Genomic DNA, 16,822 nt, shown 5'->3' with positions numbered 1-16,822 from the left:
GGAATTGATTACATATATCTATAAACAATGAAAGGAAATTGATAAAAATAAGATTTTATCATTTATTTGCACGGGATTTTTCACTTTTAATTTTGACAATTTAATTCATGTATAAGAAATCTCATACGGCGCTGTGATTTTGTCACTTTGACAGCAGTTTGCCCTAACTTTTATCCGGCAAAAACACTAAGGTAACTTATACCTTTAGTTGCTATGCATCTAATACCTTTAACTAGAGGTCGCCCAGCGGTCGAAATTCGTCCGTTTTCATTAAATTTTTAAGTTTGAACGTTACTGAGACTTTTTTTATCAAATTGTATACCTGTATAATTATGGCATATAATTTTTTTGAATTTTGTTCTATTACGTCTGCTGCGAGCGTTTACAAATACGTCATTATGCACTAATTTTCGAGTTATTTGAAAAATAGGAACGATAGGTCGATAGGAAAAATGAGGTACCTATAGTTTGGCTATGCCATATTTACAAACAATAACGTGTTTTTTGACATTTCCTTAAGTTTTTCATTGCTATACTGGCCAGGTTTCGCAAAGGCTACACAGTTAATTTGCCCATCTTTTTCAAATTATATAAAATTGAAATAAAAAATTAATACAAAAAATGAAAAATGAAATAAAGAACACGTGTTTCGTATTTTTTATACCTATATTTTTTATTGAAACAACAAAAACCGGGCGGTTAAAAAAAATAAAATGTCCATTGAATTTAAAATAAAATTTCATCGTTTGCTAAATGCCCTTGGCCGTTATATTCGGAAATATAAAAGCTCAAACCACTGAATGATTGAACTCTACTTGCTGCGACGTACGTCAATTTTTTTTTTTTTTTTCAAATGCGAACACATAATTTTTTTAACACTTCTGATAGAGATTTTTATTCTTAAAAGAACAGTGTATCACAAGTGTACACTTACCTACCCAAAATACAAAAAAACTTAAAAAATACTACTATCGTGGATGCTAAAACTGCGCTCTGTACATGCAATCCCAAATGTTATTGCATATTTGTCATTTGCTTTTCCAACTAATTTAATTTGGTTAATTTATTGCAATAAATTTTGATAGCTTCTCGTGCTCGTCATTTGTTTCAAAATGCAGTGTTATTTTTTTATTTTTTTTTCTTATATGAGGTTACACATGTCATACATTGTTGTTTTCAGATAAAAATCTCTATCAGAATTACTAAAAAAAAGTATGTGTCCGTATTTGAAAAAAATATTTTGACAGTTTCACCTTGAAGCACTTTGGGTTTTACGTAAATTTAATATGCCATTTTGTAGCTTATTCACAACCATTTAATTTGATGTATAGATAATTAAAATCCTCCGATAAATAAAGGAGCTATGGATTTGTCTCTTTTTTTGGGGACGCCCTGTATATTATACATAAATTTTATCTTTCTGCACTCCTTCTCCACATAAACTTTAACTATGCCAAATCTCACACTCCTCCGTGCGCACAATTTGCTTAAAAAGGGGTACAAAGGTTTTCCTTCACGTATTAATACAGGGTGTTTTCGAAGTTGAGGCGTTCCTTTTAACATGTGATAGTATGCGTTGTTCTAAAGAATTTTAGCCAAAATCACCTTAGTAAGTGTACGACAATGAAGATACAATAAGTTAATTTTTTTGAAATTTTTGAAACCGGTCCTGTTCAAATTTGCGCTGATTTGTTAGAAATTGGAATTGACAAAAAAAAATCAAATGAGCATGGACGTTAATCAAAACTTCTGTCAGAGTTGTCATCTAATTAGTCGAAATGGCTTTATTATTAGGAAAATAATGAGCTCACAGATATGTTGCAAATGCATGGGCAATGTTATCACATTATCAGAATGCATCTGCAGCGTCCAGAGAGTATTGCAAAGCGATTTCCGGAAAGACACCATTCTGGGCCAGGTTAGTTATTAATCTAGTACAGCGGAGAAATGGACAGGACCGGACTTAAAATTTTAGAAAACAATAAAAATATACAATCAATTATCTCCGTTAATACAAACATTTTACTAAGAAGATTTAGGCTAAAATTCTTAAGAATAATGTGTAGTACCTCGCGTTACAAGGAACGCGTCAACTTCGAGAACAGCCTGTATACAGTGAGCGGCAAAAGTATGGAATAAATTCATTAAAAATTAAACAAAATTTTTTTCAAAAAAATCTTTGGACAGGTCAATGTTAGTTTATAAAAATACATATTTTAATACAAAATTAATTCCAAGCAGTCATTTGTTTTCGAGTTATGACGTCATCGATACTGTAATGATTTGAATACATTACTTTTTCCGCCAAATATTTGAACCTGCGCAAAACGGTAACAAATGTGGTCGTGATCGTCATCGAATCGGAGGAGCCCTACGTTGTGATTTTCTTTTGGCGGAAAAGGTTCGGAATGCAAACGGTGACGGTTCCAGTTGGAACAGTGCCGCAAATAAAACACACATGTGAGGGACGCAAAATACCTTTTATTAAAAATGTCTGTAATAACTTTGATGAAAAAGAAATTGGAACGAATACAAAGGACAGAAATTAAGTTTAACGAAGTACAAGAAATTAATTAGTTGAGTACTATGGCGGACAATAAAATGTGAAGCTGGCATTATGTTCAACTAACCCCATTTTCGATTTTTGTCATTCTTGTCATCGTGACAGCGATAATCAAAATTAAAATTGGGAAAAGAAGCGTGCACCAGAGAGAAGTGCTGCTACAAATCAGTTGTGCTAGTGCGTCATGATCCGTAAGTTACGAAAAAGGCGAAGGAAACGCCAAACAAATTGAAAACCTTCAGTTTGACAAACTGACACATCAGTCATAATGACAATAAATGGTCGCTTGCATTGACTTTTTTGAAATGTCAGAAATGTGCCGGCCTAAATTTATTGTCCGCCATAGTACATCACAAAGATAAACGACAAGATGAATGCAACAATATTTAAAATAACAGAAAAACGGGCACATGACAGACAAAATGACAGTTTAAAGCTTGCAAAACAAGTAAACAAATTATAAGGCAGTTATTACAGACAGGGACGGATGAAAAACCCTCTTCAAAAACCGTATCCCAGGTATTACTCATATTTTACAATTCGATTAATGACAAAAACAATGTTTAACTCGGAACTACGCGGTCAAGGTACGCCAACGGGAGCTTAGAGCTGGAGGTAACAAACTTTCGGCCGCGAGGGGACTCAGAAGAATAATCTGAATCATCTTGAAATCAAGCGACGTTTATAGATACTCAGGTTAGTAATGAACGTCGGGCTATTTCACCGACCAAGAAATAGTGACAGAGCGCCTCGGGGTTGTACGATGAGCTTCCCAAGCCGCTTCGAGCAGAGCTTGCTCCACCTTCCCCAACCAACCGTTTACCGACAAAAACCTAAGATCTCTAGAACCGCGACGGAGGTTTCACGTCAGCATCCCAGAGCCGCATCGAGCAGGACTTAGGTCCGCCTCCGCTAACGGCCGTAACTTAACCGTGGCCTCCCCAGAAATTTACTAGACAACCCCACGACTTCCTGATTGAAACCTAACCCCCCATAGTGGCGCACTTACAACATTTTACTTTAACTCTTTCGAAATCTAGCGGTGCTTAACAACAACATAAAGAAAACCCGAGTTTAATTCAATCGAACAACGCGTAACATTAAACGATGCGAAAATTCAACACAACAAAGCGCAACATTAAACAATGATGAAATACACAAAACATAACGCAACATTAAACAAGGATAACATAAGCAAAAACAAACCGCAACATTAAACAATGAGGAAATAAAAGAGAACAAAACGTGAAGTTAAATAACGATAGAATAGAACCACTTTAAATGGCTCAAATATCAGTAAACAACATAAATCACGAATACAATAATCGCTGGTAATGTTAAACAAAAAAGATGGCGGGTCGAGTGCCGTTAAAGTAAAATGTTAGTGAAGAAAAAAAAGAAAACAAAATGGACGCTCGCGATTCGGACGACGGCTCCTAATTTCCGAAATTACAAGATTACAAAAAAAAGAACCTCCCGGGAGAAAGATAACGCTTAAAATTAACGAATGGGCGCTTCTTAAAGCAACAGCATGCAACAAAATGAAATCTACAACATACCCTTACCACGTGGTCCTGGTCCCAAAACAAAACACAAAAAAGGCAACGAAAGTGGGATAAATTACCCAGGTGAATTAAAAAAAACGCCGGATTCTTCACGGGTACACAAAATACCTACTCGGAACGGTAGTGTAATCGGTTCAGATGTAACTTACAGATTTTTGGAATATTGGATCGCTCTTCGCAAGGTCTGTTCGTTTCGAAAAACCAAACAAAAGTGACCTACCCCCTTCAACCGCCCACGCGAGCCCGTTTCCTCCCCGCTATATTTCCGCTCGTAGTTCCTAGTCTAGCCGCTAGTACCTTCACATTTAGCGCGCTGTTGTGGCGGTACCGGAAACTTAAATTTAAATTTTAAACTGGGTCACTACAATACTTTTTTTAAATAGAAACCCCCTATTTTTTTTCTTGGTTCTGATAGCCCTTTTAATGTTCTAAACGCCAGTATAAAAATTTTGTTATCTTACATAAGGAAATTTGTGAGAAAAAAAAAAATAATGTTGGAAAAAATAAATTTTATAACTAACAAAAACAAGTCAAAAACTGTGTTAGTAAGTACTTAAAATTATGGAATTAAATGTTGAATTGCCATCCCCCAGCTTGTTGACAATAAGCAAATTTATGCAGAAATTCCCCCTGTTTTAGTTTTATCCCAGCACCCAATCAAAATTAAAATTTCTATACGTTGTGTTTCTGTTAAATGAGTCATTTTCGAAAAAGGTTTTGTAAAACAAATAACACCTACGAATGAAATTGACAGTAACATTTGACTGTTTGATTTACCTACTTGATTTTTTGACTTGTTTTTGTTCCTTATAAAATTTATTTTTTCCAACTTTATTATTTTTTTTCTCAAAAATTTCCTCATGTAAGATAATAACATTTTTATACTGTCATTTAAACAATTAAAAGCGCTATCAGAATCAAGAAAAAAAATAGGAGGTTTCCATTAAAAAAAACTATCGATGATGTCATAACTCGAAAACAAATGACTGCTTGGAATTTTCTTTGGTACAAAAACATGTATTTTTGTAAACTAAAAGTGACCTGTCCAAAGATTTTTTTGAAAAGACTTTTGTTTAATTTTTAAGGAATTTATTCCATACTTTTGCCGCTCACTGTGTAATGATATCAAAAAAATCAAATGCACGCTTATGAAATGTCATACAAATGACAACTCTACCTCATCCACACAGTTGCCACATAAATTTTCGTACATAGTTGCCATACTTGGCCACAATCATTTTGAATCACCCAATATAAGGCATGCACGATCTTTTTGGGACCGAGTTGGCTATGACCATCTAGTGATTTTGTTGGCAGTATCTCGGTGATAACTAAATTCCCTAAAGGAAATTGACACTTTTTATGTTAGGTTAAGTTGTTTTCAGTTTAGGGTTATATTTTCTGAATAGGTACATTGTTGCCGGATCTCTTAAATCTGGTCTGTCCTTTTTAAATTAAATTAAATGGTTTAAAAGAAATTTTTTATCGTAATAATAATTACATATTTTGGCAATTTTGACTGTCCCTTTGACGGCAATTTAAATTATTTTTACACACTTAATAAATCATTTGGTTTCTTACGAATATTAAAATAATAAATCTGGCAATGCGGTAGCAAGAAAATGTCGAACAGCCACTGACAGAAAAAAAAAATTGAATCCGTTGCCTCACTGAGCCAGTTAGTCCAACATGAAAAGAAAAAATCATAGCCAACTCGGTCCCAAAAAGATCGTGAATGCCTAATATGTTTGTTAAGATTTTGGTAGAGTGAGACTCGAACGCGTTAAGTGAAGACGTATTTGTTTGTGCTCACGACATATCAAGTGCCCGCGCGATAACAGTAGCTATTTGTGATAAGAAACTGCCGTGATATCGGTACGGTGATAAGATAACAAAGACAAAAAAGTCCGAGAACTTGGTGAATATGTGCTTAATTGACATACTACAAATAGATAAATAAATGAAAAACAACGAAATAGAAAAAATGGACCAGGATAACCCATTCAGCAAAAGTAGTAGGATCGAAAGGTCTCCAATGAGAGCCAGAAGACACTCACGAACGGACATATCTGAACAAATAGGGGCATTAGCAAAACCCGTACAACCAAAAGCGAATTACGTACCTACACCAGACACAAGTAACGTAGAGAAACTACAGCAAGATCTTGCAGAAGCTCAACAGGAGATCAAAGAATTAAAAGCAATTATAGCTAAACTGCAACCAACGCGCACAAGATTTAGTCCCGCAAACTCAGAGGAGGAAGAAGAGCTAGTTAATAGAGAAACTGCATGGATACTGAGGGAGAATAAGAAACGAAAACAAAATAGGTCACCGGAAAGAATAATTGCAGAAAAACAAAGTGAAAAAAAACAAGAATCGAAACGACAAAAACCACCACCGGTAATAATTAGCAATATAAACAACTACAGTCAACTAAACACACATCTTAAAAGCGAAAAAATTAATTACAGAACCACTATGTTAAATAATAACCAAGTAAAGGTGAATGTAGACAATGAATGGGAATACAGGGCATTAACCAAAGTAGTGAATAATCAAAAATACCAGTGGCACTCCTATGAGAACAAGCTAATTAGACCACTACGAGTAATTGTAAGACACCTACACCCATCATGCCAACCAACGGAGATACAACACGAACTGAAGGAAAGAGGATTTCTAATTACAGATGTAGTGAACAAAATAAAAACAATTAAAGAAAATGGAGAATATAAAAGAATACCACTACCTCTCTTTATGCTAACTTTTGAATCTAGCCAGGACGTCAAAAAAGTATATGATATAGAATTCTTGTGTCACATGAAAGTCTCAGTTGAAGCTGTCAGAAGTAGTAAACTTATACCACAATGCAAACGTTGTCAGAGATATAACCACACCCAGAAATATTGTGGGCACGAACCAAAGTGTGTTAAATGTGCTGGACAGCATTTATCAACAGAATGTAATAAAGCAAAAAATATACAACCAGCATGTGCAAATTGTGGCAAAAATCATCCAGCAAGTTACAGGGGATGCGAAGTTGCAAAAGAATTACAAAAAAGAAGAGATGAAGCCAGCAGAAAACAACAACCTAGAACACTTACAGCCAACGAAATCAAACCTGGAGTATCATATTCACAAGTAGCCCAAAAAGGAAACGAACCAGACCAAACGCCTGCAGACATCAAAAATCCAAACCCAACGGAGGAAACGTCTCTCATGCAAATAATGCAAAATCTAATTACAAGAGTAGACCAACTCGCAGCACGGTTAACCACAATAGAGAACGATATTAGCAGAACTTGTCACAGTAAATAATGAGCAAAAATGATCTCCGAATAGCTACTTGGAACGCCAATGGTGTTCTGAATAGAAAAGAAGAACTACAGATTTTCTTACACCTGCAAAATATCGACATATGCCTTCTCTCTGAAACACATCTAACAACACAATCATATCTCAAAATTAGGGGGTATAAAACTTACAATGCAAACCACCCATTAAACCAGGCCAACGGGGGCAGCGCCATACTAATTAAAGAACATATTAACCACCATATGGAACAGACAGTACAACGAGAAGAATATCAACTCACTGCAATATGCGTGAACTCGGTAAAACAAAAATTAATAATAGGGGCTGTTTACTGTCCACCTAGACATAATCTTAAAAAACCGGACTACACGACCCTGCTGAACTATCTTGGAGAAAGGTTTATCCTGGGTGGAGATTATAATGCCAAACACCTGAATTGGGGTTCAAGAATCACGACGACCAAAGGTAGAGAATTAAAAGCAGCACTCAGGGAAAAAGGATGCGACATTCGTTCAACCGCCAGACCTACTTACTGGCCGTCGGACCCACGAAAAACACCAGATCTTCTGGATTTTTTTATAACCAGGAAAGTAGCACTAAATTTCACAGATGTGAACGATAACTTCGATGTTACTTCGGATCACTCAGCTGTAATCCTGACCCTCAGCCATCATATAATAAAAAAAGAAAACAAACCCTATTTAACTAATAGAACTACAGACTGGCTGAGCTTTAGAGAGGAATTAGGAAAAAATATTCAATTAAACGTACAACTAAAAAATAGAAAGCAACTGGATACAGCAGCGGAACAATTCATAGCACAAATTCAAGAAGCAGCATGGAATAACACGAAACCATACACATACAAAACAGTGGGCAACAATTATCCCTTCGAAATAAGAGAACTAGTGAGAGATAAAAGAAGGGCTAGGAGAAAGTGGCAGACAACTAGGAACGCAGCAGACAAAACCAAATTAAACAACCTTAGCCAACAATTAAAGCGTGAAATTATAAACTTGAAACAATCCTCAATCAAGTGTTACCTGAGAGAACTGACAAATGAAAGAAGTACGGACTACTCACTATGGAGAGCTACCAGGAAGCTGAAGAAACCAATAACATATATACCGCCATTAAGAAAAACGAATGGTAATTGGGCAAAAAGCGCTAAAGAAAAAGCGGAGGCTTTTGCTAATTATTTAGAGCAAACATTCCAACACTATACAGCTCAAAATAATTCCATGAGTCAGGAAGAATATAATAACCAAGACGATGAAAAAATTCCCCTAGTTACTCCAAAGGAAATCGCCAACGAGATTAAAGTAAATCTTAATCCAAAGAAAGCCCCGGGGTATGACCTTATAACTGGTGAACTACTAAAAAACCTGCCCAAAAAAGCAATAGTAATGTTGACATACCTGTTCAATGCAGTAATCAGGTTGCAACATATGCCCAGCTGTTGGAAAGTGGCAGAGATGATAATGCTACATAAACTAGGAAAACCAGCTAACGAGGTTAAATCATACAGGCCTATATCGCTTTTGCCAATCATCTCCAAACTCTTTGAGAAACTGCTCTTAAAAAGACTAAAACCAATTATTGAAAATAAAAACTTAATACCGAGCCATCAATTCGGATTCAGGCAACAACATAATACAATCGACCAAGTACATCGTATAACAAAAGTAATAGAAGAAGCATTAGAGGGAAGGGAAACCTGCTCGGCGGTATTCCTGGACGTTGCCCAGGCCTTCGATAAGGTCTGGCATCAAGGACTGATGAGTAAATTGAACAAGATCTTGCCAAAGCAATATGTGCACCTGCTGGAGTCATACGTCACTGGAAGGATATTTCGGGTAAAACAAGAAGATGAATACTCTCAGTTCAAAGATATAAAGGCCGGAGTGCCCCAAGGCAGCGTTCTAGGCCCAGTGCTTTATTTACTGTATACGCATGATATACCAAAAGGAAACAACATCACCATGGCCACCTTTGCAGATGACACGGCGATATTAGCAGTTGGTCGAGAAATTAGCAGTAGCACTAGAAGATTGCAAAGTGCTTGTGATAAAATAACAGAATGGACTCGTGTCTGGCGAATCAAATTGAATGAAGCAAAATCTGTAAATATAACTTTTACAAATAAACGAATAGAGGGCCAGCATAATGTTAACATGAATGGCATCGTAATACCCTACGCTAATACGGCGAAATATCTCGGAATGACTCTGGACACAAAGTTGAAGTGGAAAGAGCATGTGAAAAAGAAAAAGAAAGAACTCGTCCTAAAATATAAGAAAATGTACTGGTTGATAGGTAGAAGTTCCCAGTTGTCTATATATAACAAAGTCTTGTTATATAATCAGATGCTAAAGCCGTCCTGGCTGTATGGTATTCAGCTCTGGGGCTGTACTAGTCAACGTTATATAAAAATAATACAGACTTTCCAGAACAAAGTGCTCCGTAACATTGTCGATGCACCGAGATATGCGAGAAACAGCGATATTCATCGGGACCTAAACATCCCGTATGTTGCCGATGAAATAAAACGCTCAGCCCAAAAACACCAACAAAGAGTGAGAGACCATGTCAACCCAGAGGTCACACAACTACTGGTAAAGGACGGTTCAACCCGACGATTGAAAAGAAAAAGACCTATAGTCTATTTTTTCCTGGTAGGCGCGTGCGTGCGCATTTACAAAATCCTGCAACGAAATGCGACTTTCCTATTGGTTACTTTATTTTTCTACTTACACTAGAGAAATGTGCAATATTACAGTGTTCTGTACTGTCAATCAGGTCCAAGCTGCCATTTTTGTTTCATCGTGTCTTAGTTTTCCTTTCATGTTTTGTGTTGTGTCCGTTTATTTATTAAAAAAACAGTTCTTAGTGGTTAAGAAGTTTTTATATGTCAACAAGATGTCTTAATTTCGATCACCAAATAAATCGCTTAAGTTGGATTTATGCTAACATCAAGTAACAGTTTTTTATTAATGCATATTTATAGCAAATTTCTCACAAGCCGAGAAAGAAATTATCGTTAAAGTATTTCGTGGGATCTCCAAGGATTTTGCCGAGTTAACCAAGACGGCTCAAATGGAAAAAACTGCAGATTATACTGGTATTGATTTCTGAATTTTTTGTTGTATCACAGCTTAATTACTTTGTGTTGAAGGTTGTGGATTTAAAACCATTCAATGATACTTGGCAGAAGAAAAGAAGTGTGGGCAATTACAGGCACCGAAGAAACCTGATAGGAAATGTATGATTCAATTGGATGAACATCAAAAATATCATTCGAAAAACAGTGCACTCATTTTTCTCTGCAAACAGAATTCCTACAATTGATGCTGTGTACAAGGAAGTGCAAAACAATGAAGAAATTCCAAACATCAGTCGTTCTAAGCTTTATAATGTTTTACACGAATTAAAATTCAAGTAAGTACATACATTGTTTTCAATTAACTGTAAACATTGAAATCTATGTTTTATTTCAAATAGCACAAATAACGAAACAGAAAAAGCCTGTTAATAGAAAGAGAAGACATAACTGGCGAAGAAGATATTTACGGGAAATAAAAAAAATACGCCAAGAAGGGAGACCTTTTCTCTTGCAAGATAATGGTTATTATAAATGATTGTAGTCGAAGCAGGCCATGTCCATGTTATGAAATTTTTGCCGCTTTCATGTGAACTGTCAATTTTTGTCGACGTCACTGTAATTCCTCCTGTGTGTAAAAAATAAAAAATGTACATATAATATTTGTTATCAATTTTTCCACGAGTTTATTCATAAACTTTTTTGTTTACATTTTACAAATTATACAAAAATTAAATCGTAAACATGAGTTTTAATATGCAACCCCAAATACTGATCCCCTAGATTATATGCAACCAAAAATACTAACAATTCCTGCATCCTGCTAAAAATCTTAGCTATGTGATTCTACCTTTCGGAGATGCGCACGCACGCGCCTACCAGGAAAAAATAGACTTTAGTGACCTAGTGCAATGAGTGATAAGTGATAACACCAGCAATAGTTAATAACACAATCTTTTTGACACCATTGGGTGAATATTAGTTTTAATTTTTTTTTTTTTTTGTCTATCTAAAAGTAAATTAATGGTTGGTCCAAGTGACCAGTGTAAGACTTGATTTTTGCCCAAGGGCGTTATCCCTCAATATTTGATAATTAATCGATCAGACTCATCGGTACACATTAAATTAGACAATCTCAGCTAGTCATACGATAATCTACAATCGGACTCACCTCCACCTCATTCAGTCATTCAAAGGGTAAAGCACAGGTCCGGACTCGGGTTTGCTCAATGGGACGGTACAAACATGTAAATGATAAACACCTGACACATCTGTCGCGAATCAAGGTCATACAGTGACTCACCCGGGGGATTCCTCCCCCTAGCCCGATCATGATGAGGGGCTCGAACCACGGGCGTCGTCTTCAGAGCGCTACGTTCCGGGATTGCGTTGGATGTTCTAGTAGTACCTGTAACAGCCCCGTGTGCAGTTTGGGATGCACGGCCCGCCCGCGGTCTCCACAGAAGAAGACCGCCACGGCCAGCGTGTGAGCCTACAACCCACTTCCATACGATACTGTGCTCCCTCAGTACAGGAGAGCCGGGGTTACCTCCCAACCGTTAATCAAGCACGTATGATCTGTTACATTTGGTTGTCACCACTGGCCGTCTCAACAAGACGCGCCCAGTCAACGGCCGAGCCGTGTCATGAGCCAAAGATGCCTCACCCAGACATCCGGTGCTCAGGAATTATACCATGGTATCTGCCAGAGGTTTTAGCGCATTGGTGGTACTGACATCATAGCCCAGGTTGCCCAAACCTGCTATCACCCAGTTACCGACACACCTGGTAACTGTATCACCGGCTAGCACAAGCCTAATTCACTGCACCACTCCCGGGTCACAGACTATTCACCTGCCGTCACTCTCGTACTCGTACCTTGGACAGCCCGTCGGTTCCAGCTGCCAAAGCTACACTGTCCCTGTCTCGCCTGTGGGACTCGTAAAAATCACCCCCGAGTCAAGGACCTTTCAGAACATAATTTATGAGCCACATGTTTGGGGTGGAAGAGGTAGTTTTTCTGTTGCGTTTTTAAAATTCTCTTACACCTGTGTTCTTAGAAGGAACGATTTAAGAAGGGTTTTGTTTGCAGGTGGTGACAGGCAAAAATTTGGCCCTATCGTAAATCTTTATAATGATAACCATTACAGTTTTATTTCAATACAGCCCAGAGTGATTTAAGTCATTCTCATTTTCCCCGGCCGCCACTATACATGTAAAATTTGAACTTTAACTTAATTTTTGAAGTGAAACTTTTTATGGGAGGGTCTTGAAATTCTGATCGGCAACCTTTTTGTGTGACGAAAAGTGGTGGGGGTAAACACTATCGGGTCGAGTGGGAGCAGTGTCTCTGTATTCTCTGGTGTCTCGCACAACGTTTGCGCCAATATTTCCATCTCACTTAAATGTAAGTTAATCTGTTTGACACGATACAAACATCCCTTAAAATTGTGTATACTTCTGTCTTTGTCACACTCACGGCATTTATCGATAATGTCCTCTCTTTAATTTGGAGGCTTAAAAATGAACAACGACTTTTCGATATTGTTTAGTGTTATCGTTGTTTATAATTTATTTTCTTCATTAAAATATACAATTTTGTTGTGAATATGCTATTTAAAAGCGATTGAAGAATAATTAGTAATTACAATGTTTCCCTGTAATACAAAAGTTTCACTTCTATCGTGCGTCTTTACGACACATTCTGTTTTTTTTAATGTGTTATCTTTCCGAGAATAGGATTGTATAAAATCCATATTGCACATAATATCAACATAAGGAGTTACAGTCATTGATTAATTCGCTCTAAAGTATTGTGGAGATGGTTCTGCAATGTCTTGCATACAGTCAACAAAAATTAACACAAGCAGTGCAAAAATCAATTATCATTCCAATATAGGGTTGAAATCTTAGGGCCGGTTGCACCAACGCCAGTTAAAGTTAACTGTGGGTTAAAATGCTTCGTTACTTTAGTTACCTATTGTTATAACAATGTTTTCGTATATTTTAATCTGTAGTTAAATTTAACTCACGTTGGTGCAACCGACCCTTAAAGATTAAATTTAGTCTATTTATACCAAATGTTTGCAGACCATTTGCTATACAGTGAGGTTTTTTTTAAGACTGGCCATAGGGTTTTACATGCTAATTTTTCAACCCCCTGTTAACTTTTGTCCTCATGAAAATATTCAACCCAGTTTTGTAGTAAAGTTGTGGGATATGATAATGTATTGAAGCAATTTCAATTATATTAAATAATAGAAGCATGAAATAAGCTAGCAAAAAGACGTTTTTTGAATTCCGTTTGGTTCAATTTTAAATTTTCAGTAGGCTACAATTTCACCTGACATTTGTAATTTTGATATGTACAGTCGCGAGCAATAAATTTTGGTCATCAAGGTCATTCTTTGACACAATCGAAAATGCTCCATTGTAAAACAGTCGTAAATATCATAACCTATCATTATGTTGTATGCCATTAATTGTCATTTTTTTTCTCATTTTTTTGACACTTTCTTGACATGGGCATAATTAGGCAGGGACATTTTTTAAATCTGTGACAATCTAACCAAATTTCAAATGACATTGACGACCAAAATTTATTGCTCGCGACAGTAATTGATTTTGTACCTAATTGCTTAACTGCCTATGGAGGCGATTTTGAACATTTCATTTAATTTTTATTGAAGTAAAGAACCTTGTTATTACATAAATAATGAATCTATCCTTATTAAAGTAATATTCAAACTATTTTTTGGATTTTTGCCAATAACATTTTGTTTGTAAATTGTCTATTACAACCATTTAAGTATCATCAAATGAAGTAAATAACTAGATAATATTATTGTTTAATTTAAAAACAGCGCCAGGCTTTGTAATTTTCACAAAAATAAAAGTTAAGAGGGGGTTGAAAAATTAGCATGTAAAACCCTATGACCAGTCTTAAAAAAAACTCACTGTATAGGTACTTAAGAAACAAAGTGATGCGATAATTGTTGTGCGGTGTGTATTTAAAAAAAATACCAAAAAAAAAAAAGATGCATTAATAGTTACTGTAAAAAAGGTGTACGTTGTAGGTAGGTACTGTTACGATTAAAATTTCCCACCAAATCGTATTTCTAGAAGTTCTAGAACGTTCGAGAACGTGCGCACGGCCCGCGGTATTTCCGTATCCGACACAGAGAAAAAACCTTCCGAGAGGGGCAAAAGGCATATAAAGGGGGAACCAGCGCGACTCAAGGAAGTTTTTCACGTTCGTTGGAGTACAAAGGGGAGTGTAGGGGGTATTAAGAGTGTAGCAGGTGCTGGTGTGATCGTGGTGGAGTCGAAACAGGCTGGAGGAGCAGGAATCCTAGAAGTTCAAGCCGGATCGCTGCGGCGGATTTGCGACCTCCGCCACGGAAGGTTCAACGAACCGAAGGCTCTGATTAAGCAAACTTGTACTGGTCAACTTGTCTGTACTATTTTGTCCTAAGAGTCCTAAGACTGACAATCACCAACCGTTCCTCCAAATTGTACACAGCATTATTCAGCATTTCTGGTTGAATTGCACCAATTTGCTCTCTCCAGCCAGTAATCCGCTGGGCTAAAATCAGGCGATATTGATGCCCATGAATTTACAAAATGTCTTGAAAAACAGCAATTAACAATTCTTTAACTGGTCGGTAAACATAGGGGATGCTCCATCCTACATAAAAATCCAATTATTGAAGCAACTTGATTCCATTTAGTTTTTGCTACTAGCTTGATTTCTTAAAATTACCTATATAAGACTTTAAAGAATACCAATAACTTTATAATAACCCCATATAACTGTAAGTGAAATTATTATTATTATTATTTGGATGAGTTGACCAACAGGATATCCCAATTACAGGTCAACCAAGTAAAAGACAAAGCCAACAAAAACAAGCCTGGCACAATTCCGGAATTAATGCAAGTAATTGCAATTTAATTGATGTCCCGACTGTACGAAGGTCATTTGAAAACATGTAGCCAAGAAAGTAGCATTATGTTTGGAAGCTGAAGGCAGACATTTCGAACATTTACTCTACTTCGTAAATACGATTGGAGCTCCTCATGATTCTTTTGCAACCGACAGGTCACACATAATTATTATTATTATTTGGACAAGTTGACCAACAGGATGTCTCAATTACACGTCAACCAAGTAAAAGACAAAGCAAAAACAAACAAAAAAAGAAACAAAACGATCAAACCACCAAACAGTCATTAAGAATCAACAGAACTATTCCAACCCATACCAAGCAACTAGCATCCTATTGCAGGTCTCTAATGAGAGGGTTGAAATAGCACCTCTTAATGGCATCGATGTCACAACAAAATATGTCCACCATATCCCCAATGTTCTGATAATTGATCATCATCCGGACGACCGGCGACGAGAGTCCAGTATTTGTACGTCTGGTCGGAAGAAAGAAAGTGTTTTTCGTGCGACAAGCTGGACGATTTACCTTAAAAGTAACTTACGACAACAAATCTGAACAATCAACAAGGCCTTGGATCAATTTGAACCGGAAAACGACCGAATGCTCAGCACGTCTCGACAGTAGTGATGACATTCCGAGTTGTCCCAAAATAAGATCATTAAGGGCCCCACAGACTGCGGTTTTGTTCGACGAACAAGTCTGTTCGAACAAAAACGATGCAAATCTGAAGTGTGTCTGGAAAACCGTCGTTTTTGCTCGCGAACAAAAATGAGGAAAATTATCAGGTTTACCCTGATTATGTCCGTCGAACTTGTTCAGGGACGCGAGGGTCGCGGGTTCGATTCCGACCCAGGGCGAAATTAAAAAAAAAAGGCTATATTCTATCTCGTGATTCGGAAGTCACGTTAAGTCATTGGTCCCGGTCTATTGAGTTGGTCATCATGCCCCTCATAGATTTGTAAACCAGTCCTACACTGTAAAACAAATTTTATAATGAATAAATACAAGGCAACCACGTGGTAAAATTCGGACAGAACCACAACTGAGGTGGGTAATGCCAACGCCTTCTTTCCCGGTTTAGTGTAAAATAATGGTTAATAATTTTCATGTGAATGTTAAATATGTATTGAATTGAACATAATTTAATAAAGGTGAATTTTAGTTAGAAAATTTGCCGGTTCTGCAGCACTGCCGCATTTATTGAATGACCTATTATTACATGGTGCCAACATACTCGTACATATTGAAAAGTTTTGTTATCAGAAGATTATTTGTCAGGATGATTTCTAAAGTTCTTCCGATGTGGCAATGTGTAAAATACACCTTTAT

The 16,822-nt window shown here is 36.7% G+C and overlaps 1 protein-coding gene across 1 annotated transcript in view; it reads left to right on the top strand.

Moving 5' to 3' along the window:
• Positions 1-16,822, top strand: part of LOC138138392 (uncharacterized) — a 189,274-nt gene that overhangs the window by 120,869 nt on the left and 51,583 nt on the right. The window lies entirely within an intron of this gene.

Source organism: Tenebrio molitor, chromosome 1 (genome assembly GCF_963966145.1).
Source record: "Tenebrio molitor chromosome 1, icTenMoli1.1, whole genome shotgun sequence".
In the NCBI taxonomy this organism is placed as follows: Eukaryota; Metazoa; Arthropoda; class Insecta; order Coleoptera; family Tenebrionidae; genus Tenebrio; species Tenebrio molitor.
This window is presented reverse-complemented; position numbering and strand designations above follow the sequence as displayed.